Source organism: Sceloporus undulatus, chromosome 1, assembly GCF_019175285.1.
Source record: "Sceloporus undulatus isolate JIND9_A2432 ecotype Alabama chromosome 1, SceUnd_v1.1, whole genome shotgun sequence".
NCBI lineage: Eukaryota > Metazoa > Chordata > Lepidosauria > Squamata > Phrynosomatidae > Sceloporus > Sceloporus undulatus.
The window spans coordinates 310,184,850-310,191,901 of NC_056522.1; positions in this window are offsets into that span (position 1 = coordinate 310,184,850).

Here is a 7,052-nt window from a genome sequence, read left to right on the forward strand (position 1 = left end):
ATATTGATGTTTGCCATCTTGTTCCCTATGTTCTATCTGTTCTGTTAGTTTCTTTTTTTTTATAATGCTTGCTTTAAAATAAACTGGAAGCGCATGAGATAGGGTTGGCTCCCTCTAGTAGCAGCTTCTACAAGTTTGTAACTTCTTGCCTAATCAGAGGGAAGAGGGGAACCAACCCGCTATAGAATGCTTCTGCCTCTATTGCTGAAAACAAACATCTCACAAGGCAAGCCAATGTTAATTTCTCAGCCACCCAAAAAAGTTCAGTCTAATGTAAAGTCTATGGAAAGGAAGCCTTTCATGCTTTGTGACTCACAAGCATAGATCCTCAATAACACAAAGCCTGCTCAGGCACCAGTAGTAAGGGGCTCTGTCCTAGAATACTCTGTAAGAGGAAAGTGTTGGTTCTGGGTTTAAAAAAAAAACATGCAAATATGATATCATTAAGATGCAGATTGTCCCACCACATTTGCAACCATCCTCAGAGTCTTTTCTGGATGTATCACATTGTAAACATCCATCTGGCAACAGTCAGCCACTTTGAGTCCCTATACTGGGAGAAAGACGAGATATAAGAAAATAAGATGATGATGACGATGATGTTTTCTCTGATAAATATTTCACTTTGAACCTGCCCATTGAAGCAAATTATTTAATTGTTTTTCTTGTATGTAGATTATAACTTGTGAACATGCTGCCATTTCATCAGGATCTGTGTGCTGTTGCAAAATGCTCTAGGTTTTCAAACACTGGTTCTCCAGATGTGTGGAACATCAATTCTCACAATTCCTGACCATTGGTCATGCTGACTGGGGCTTCTATGAGTTGAAGTCCCAGATATCTGGAGGACCCAACATTGGGAAGCACTGCTCTACACCACTGATGAATTACAACCACAGCAGATGTTATTTTTACTATATGCAGCAATAAATGTGATCTGAAGCACATGGCTTTATTTCACATTGTCAGAGCACTGTAATATTAAGAAGTTATAATGGAAAGGGGAGACTGGATTGGTAGCTAAAGAGTGCTGCAAACAGTGGCTTCACTTGACATCAAATACTGTATGGAAGGCCTTTCTCCAGGGTTTGACCTCAGAACAGCATCTGGAAAACAGGTCATGAAAACTTTTCTTTTTCTGTGTTTAATTAGCATTCTTTCAAAGGACGCAACAGCTAGTGGGATTCCTGAGGGACAACAGAAGTGATGCCAAAGCTGAGTGCAGAGCTGACAGCAGCCTGAATTGCAGAAATGTGGACCTAATCAGGCACAGAATGCTGTGAACTTTGCTTTGGAGGGAATAAGTGGGGTTTGGTATTAACTGCCATCAAGTCGTTGTCAACTTATGATGACCCTAAGAATGAGAGACCTCCAAGTCACCCTATCATCAAAACCGCTGCTCAGATCTTGCAGACCCAAGGCTTCCTAATGATGTGGACAGGATCCTTGGGGAGGTGAAAGCCACCACATGTATCTTAGATCCTTGTCCTTCTTGGCTGATTAAACAGGCCAGAGGGGGACTGGCTGAATGGGTAAAGGAAGTAGTCCGTGCCTCCCTACAACAGGGCAGAGTTTCATCTCGCCTAAAGGAAGCATTTATGAAGCTTTTGTTTAAAAGACCATCCCTGGATCCCACAATAATGAATAATTATTGGCTAGTGTCCAACCTGGCATTTTTGGGCAAGGTTTTAAAACGTGTGGTGGCTTCTTGAGTCCAGGGGTTTCTGGATGAAATGGATTATCTAGATCCATTTCAATCTGGTTCTAGGCCTGGCTATGGAACAGAGGCCGCCTTGGTTGCCTTGGTAGATGATTTACACCAGGAACTAGATGGGGTGTGTGTCCCTGTTGGTTCTCCTGGACCATTCAGCGGCTTTCGATACCATTGACCATGGTATTCTTCTGGACGGCCTCTCTGGGATGGGACTTGGAGGTACTGTTTTACAATGGCTCCATTCCTTCCTGGAGGGGCAAATCCAGAAGGCAGGGACGTAGCTAGGATTTTAGGAGGGGGGGTTCCAGACTAAGTGCCACCATTATAATGGGGCTTGAGTGCAGTGGCGCAGCAGCACACACCATTCATTTTTCTAATGGAAGGGGGGGGTCCGGACCCCAAGAACCCCCCCTTGGCTACGTCCCTGCAGAAGGTGGTGCTAGGAGACTGCTGCTCAAACCCATGGCCATTGATCTGTGGGGTCCCTTGGGGTTCTGTGTTGTCCCCTATGCTATATAACTTATACATGAAGCTGCTGGGAGAGGTCATCCAGAGTTCTGGGGTGCGGTGTCATCAATATGCTGATGACACTCAACTCTACTAATCTTTTCCACCTCAATCCAAGGAGGCTGTCCTGGTCCTAAACCAGTGGCTGTCATCAGTAATGGACTGGATGAAGGCAAACAAACTGAAACTTAATCCAGATAAGACAAAGCTGCTCCTGGTCAGTCGGAAGGCAGATCAGGGAATAGGGATCCAGTCTGTGTTAGGTGAGGTCACACTCCCGCTGAAGGTGTAGGTTCACAGTTAAGCGGTACTCCTGGATTCAGATTTGAACTTGGAGGCCAAGGTTTCTGCAGTGACCAAGAGTGTTTTTGCACATTTAAAACTTGTGCACCAACTGCGCTCGTTCCTTGAGACGCTAGATTTGGCCTAAGTGGCACATGCCTTGTTTACATTCCATTTGGACTACTGTAATGCGCTCTATATGGGACTGCCTTTGAAGAGTGTTCAGAAAATTCAGCTGGTCCAAAGAGATGGAGCCAGGCTGTTAACAGGGGCAGGTTATAGAGAGCACCCAACACCCTTGTTGAAACAGCTTCACTGGCTGCCAGTTTGTTTCCAAGCACAATTCAAAGTGCTGGTGATGACCTATAAAGCCCTATATGCCCCAGGTACAGGCTATTTGGCAGACCATGTCTCCCTATATGAGACAGCCTGGGCTCTGGGATCCTCAGGGGAGGCCCTTCTCTCAGTCTCGCCACCATCACAAGCATGGTTGGTGGAGACATGAGAGAGGACCTTTTCCATGGTTGCCCCGTTACTCTGGAATTCCTTGCCCAGGGAGACCAGAATGGCCCCTTCTTTGATGGCCTTCTTCTGACATATGAAAACCTTCCTTTTCAGACAGGCATTCAAAACATTCAAAACAGAAAGCTTTTAAAGAATGGCCCGGGGTATTATATTGTTTAAATGTATTTTATACATTTTTATCTTTTTAAAGTTTTTAATATCTTAGCTTGGAATCTGTTTTAATTATTGTACTAATTAAATTCAGTTTTAATGTACTATTTCTGTATGTTTTTAATGGTATTTAATGGTATACCGACAAACATTAACTATGGTGCCACTGGCATTGTCTCTGAGAGATCCTCCATCAGTGTCACCCCCTACTACTGATGCTGCGCAGTAGCTGTTTGGCATATTGAATCTTTCTCCTCAACAAAAAGCCTGCCTGACATGGGGGACCCTATCAGTAGCACTGGTAGCCTCTTGCCCCACAGGAGCATGCAATCACACCACCACAGAAAGGTAGTGCCATTGAAGGGTCATCCTATGGGACATCTTCAAAATGGGGAGCATTTTACTTAATGAATTTTCATCTTTTGTTTTGGAAATTGATTCTACTCCCTGCTTGTAATGGAAGTAACCATGATGTAGTCATCATCATATCTGAAACGAAGGCATTTGCCATCCTTCACTTCACCCCCACCTACTGGACTTAAATGACAAATTATGGTTGGCCTACTATTAGTGATATGCACACACAGGTAAGTCCCTTTTTGTTTGGGGGACCAGGAGCTATTCTCTTGCTCTTGCACTGTATCTCAAAACCTCTCCCAGGAGTGGCTGCTACTGCTTACCAGTAAGACGGGGAAGGTAATTCACACCATGAAAACAGAGTTACTCTGGCTCCCCAGAGGAAGGAAAAGGAGATCTCCATCTGTGAGAGTACCCTCTTTTCTCCTACAACTCCTCCAAGCTGAGTCTAGCTGATATTTTGTGGTCTGCCTTGCGCCACCTCTCCACTGGTCAGTGGCTCTTCCTAAGCCCTTCTAAGACTTGACAGCTGTGGGTGAGTTGTAGACAGATATGGAATTGCATAAGCAGAGATACACTCAAATGTAGGGTCTCAACTTTGAGCCCAGGCCTTTCTTAGCATTTCAGCAATCCTGAATGGTTTAAGGATTTTTCAACACATCTCTAGGGCAGAGTTTGGGAATGCATGGCCTTGTAGATGTTGCTGGAATACAGCTCCCATCAGTTCCATAGGCACTGGCTAGCATCCGTGTTGTCTTGCATCCTTAACTGGGTGAGCATCCATGTTGGCTTGCAGATTTAGGAGTCCAAGTCACATTTTCAAGCTCTGCATCAGGAAGGTCATGCATTCCTAATCTTGGATCTACTAGACAGTACACAATCTGTATGAACCAAAGTATCAGCTGATACATAATGTATCACCACACGGCTTTGTGTATATTTGCATCTATTTTGAATTTCAGCATTGGAGCTTTTCATTCAAAGAAGAATTGTTTCCCATTTATTATCCCCCAATGTGACAATAGGAAAAAAATCAGGAGTGACTCCTTCCAGCTGAAAAGATGGGTTAAAAAATATAAGAGTATGGGCAATGGTACCGTAGAACTGGAGTATTTGTCTGCAGTTTGTTTGAGGGTTTTTGTTGTGGTTACAAATATTTGATAAATAAATGACAGAAAATGTAGGGAAACTCTCAAACTATAGTGAGGGATCACTAAATCCAGCCCACATTTATAAATGATATATTATTGCAGAATTTATAGAAAATCAAAGTAAGGCTATTAGTTCAGTTTGTAGAATTAGGTGGTTGTAGTGGTGAGGATGATTTTTTGCTTTTCTCTCAAAACTGCGACTCAAAGCAGATTACAAGTTAAAAGAACAATACAATTAACATTGCAAAAAAGTGAGCACTAAAATAGAATTAAATTATTACTTAAAAGATTAGAAAGTTGGGCCAAAACTAACAAAATGAATTTCAACATGGAGAAATGTATTGCACTTAGGCAGAAAAAATGAAATGCACAGATATAGGATGTAGAACACCTGACGTGATAACAGTACATGCAAAAGGGAGCTAGGTGTCCTAGAATACCACATCTTGAACATAAGTCAACAATGTAATGCAGCTGCTAAAAACCCAACACAATTCTAGGCTGCTTCAATTGAAGTATAGTGTCTAGATCAAGGGAAGTAACAGTGCCACTCTATTCTGCTTTGGTCAGCCCTCACCTGAAATACTGTGTCCAGTTCTGGGCACCACAGTTCAAAAACGATGTTGAGACATAGGAGCGTGTCCAGAGGAGTGCAACCAAAATAGTGAAGGGTCTGGAAACCATGCCCTATGAGGAACGACTTAGGGAGCTGGGGATGTTTAGTCTGGAGAAGAGAAGGTTTAGAGGTGATCTGATAGCCCTGTTTAAGTATTTGAAGGGGTGTCATATTGAGAATGGAGGAAGTTTGTTTTCTGTTGCTCCAGAGACTAGGACACAAAACAATGGATGTAAGCTACAGGAAAAGAGATTCCAGCTCAACATTAGGAAGAGCTTCCTGACAGTAAGAGATGTTTAACAGTGGAACAGACTCCCTCAGATTGTGGCGGACTCTCCTTCTTTGGAGGTTTTTAAATAGAGGCCGGATGGCCCTCTGTCAGGGATGCTTTGTTTGTGGGTTCCTGTATGGCAGGGGGTTGGACTGGATGGCCCTCCAACTCTATGATGCTATTACAATATTAAAACATCATTCATTAAAATAATAAAATGCAGTTTAAAAAAAGATAAAAGCATTTAAGTACAATTAAAACAGGACAATACCCCCAGCCCATTTTTTAAAGACTTTCTGTTTTAAAAGCCTGTCCAAATAAAAAATAAATGTCTTAGGCTGCTGATAGAAGGACAACAATGGGGTGGGGGGCATTCTCAATTCCGTGGGAAGTGAGTTCCGGAGTTTACGGGCAGCCACTGAAAAGGCCCCTCTTGGTGCTTGCCTTTCCTGATGATCTCAGAGCCTGGGCCAGCTCATACAGGGAGATACTGGGCTTGAGCCATATAGGGCTTTATAGGTCATAACCAGCACTCTGAATTGTGCCAGGGAAAAAGTGACAGCCAGTGGAACTGTTTCAACAGGGGCTTAATATGGTCTCTGTAACATGTTCCAGTTAACAGTCTAGGTGCAGCTGTTTGGACCAGCTGAAGTTTCTGGACACTCTTCAAAGGCAGCCCCAAATACAGCATGTTACAATAGTCCAAAGGGATGTAACTATGGTGTGTACCACTGTGGCCAGATATGGTGTCTCAAGGAATGGACGGAGTTGGCACATAAGCTTTAGATTAGCAAAAGCACTCCTGGTCACTACAGAAACCTGGATCTTCAGAAACCTGGAACCAAACTGCAAACTCACGTTTTCAGGTGGGGTGATAAGGATTTGAGGTGCCATATTAAAAGAGGCAGGGCTTCTTTGCATAATGTGAATACATTGATGCTGATGCATTAATGCTGTTGATCTGGGTGTGAAGGAACTCTCCATGATCTTTGACAGATGACTGCCTGGTGGGATTAAGGAACTTATTGCATGCTTAAAAAAACCAATTTACCCCTTCAGTTTTCAAGTCTCATAAAGTCAGGTATTATCGCAGGGAAAATGCCGCCGCTGCCCAATTGCATCCCACCTAAAACCCTACTACAAGCCACATTTTCCCTGTGATAATACCCAATTTTATCCTGTAACAGATTTGAAAACAGAAGGGGTAAATCAGTTGTTTAAAGCATGTGATAAGCTCAGACTCACTGCGACTCAGAAGCTCTGCAGGGATGGGCAGTTAAGATACTCTGGCCCACACAGGTTATGGATGTGGTTTATTTTGTGTATATCCTTCTTCCTTGCTGACTTGGGACCCCACACATCTTACAGCAAGGTTAAAACAAGATGGGGGGACCACCCTGATCACCTTTGTGGTCAGGTCCAGGCTATTTGAAGGACCATATCTTTCTATATGAACCTCCTGAAGCTCTAAGATACTCA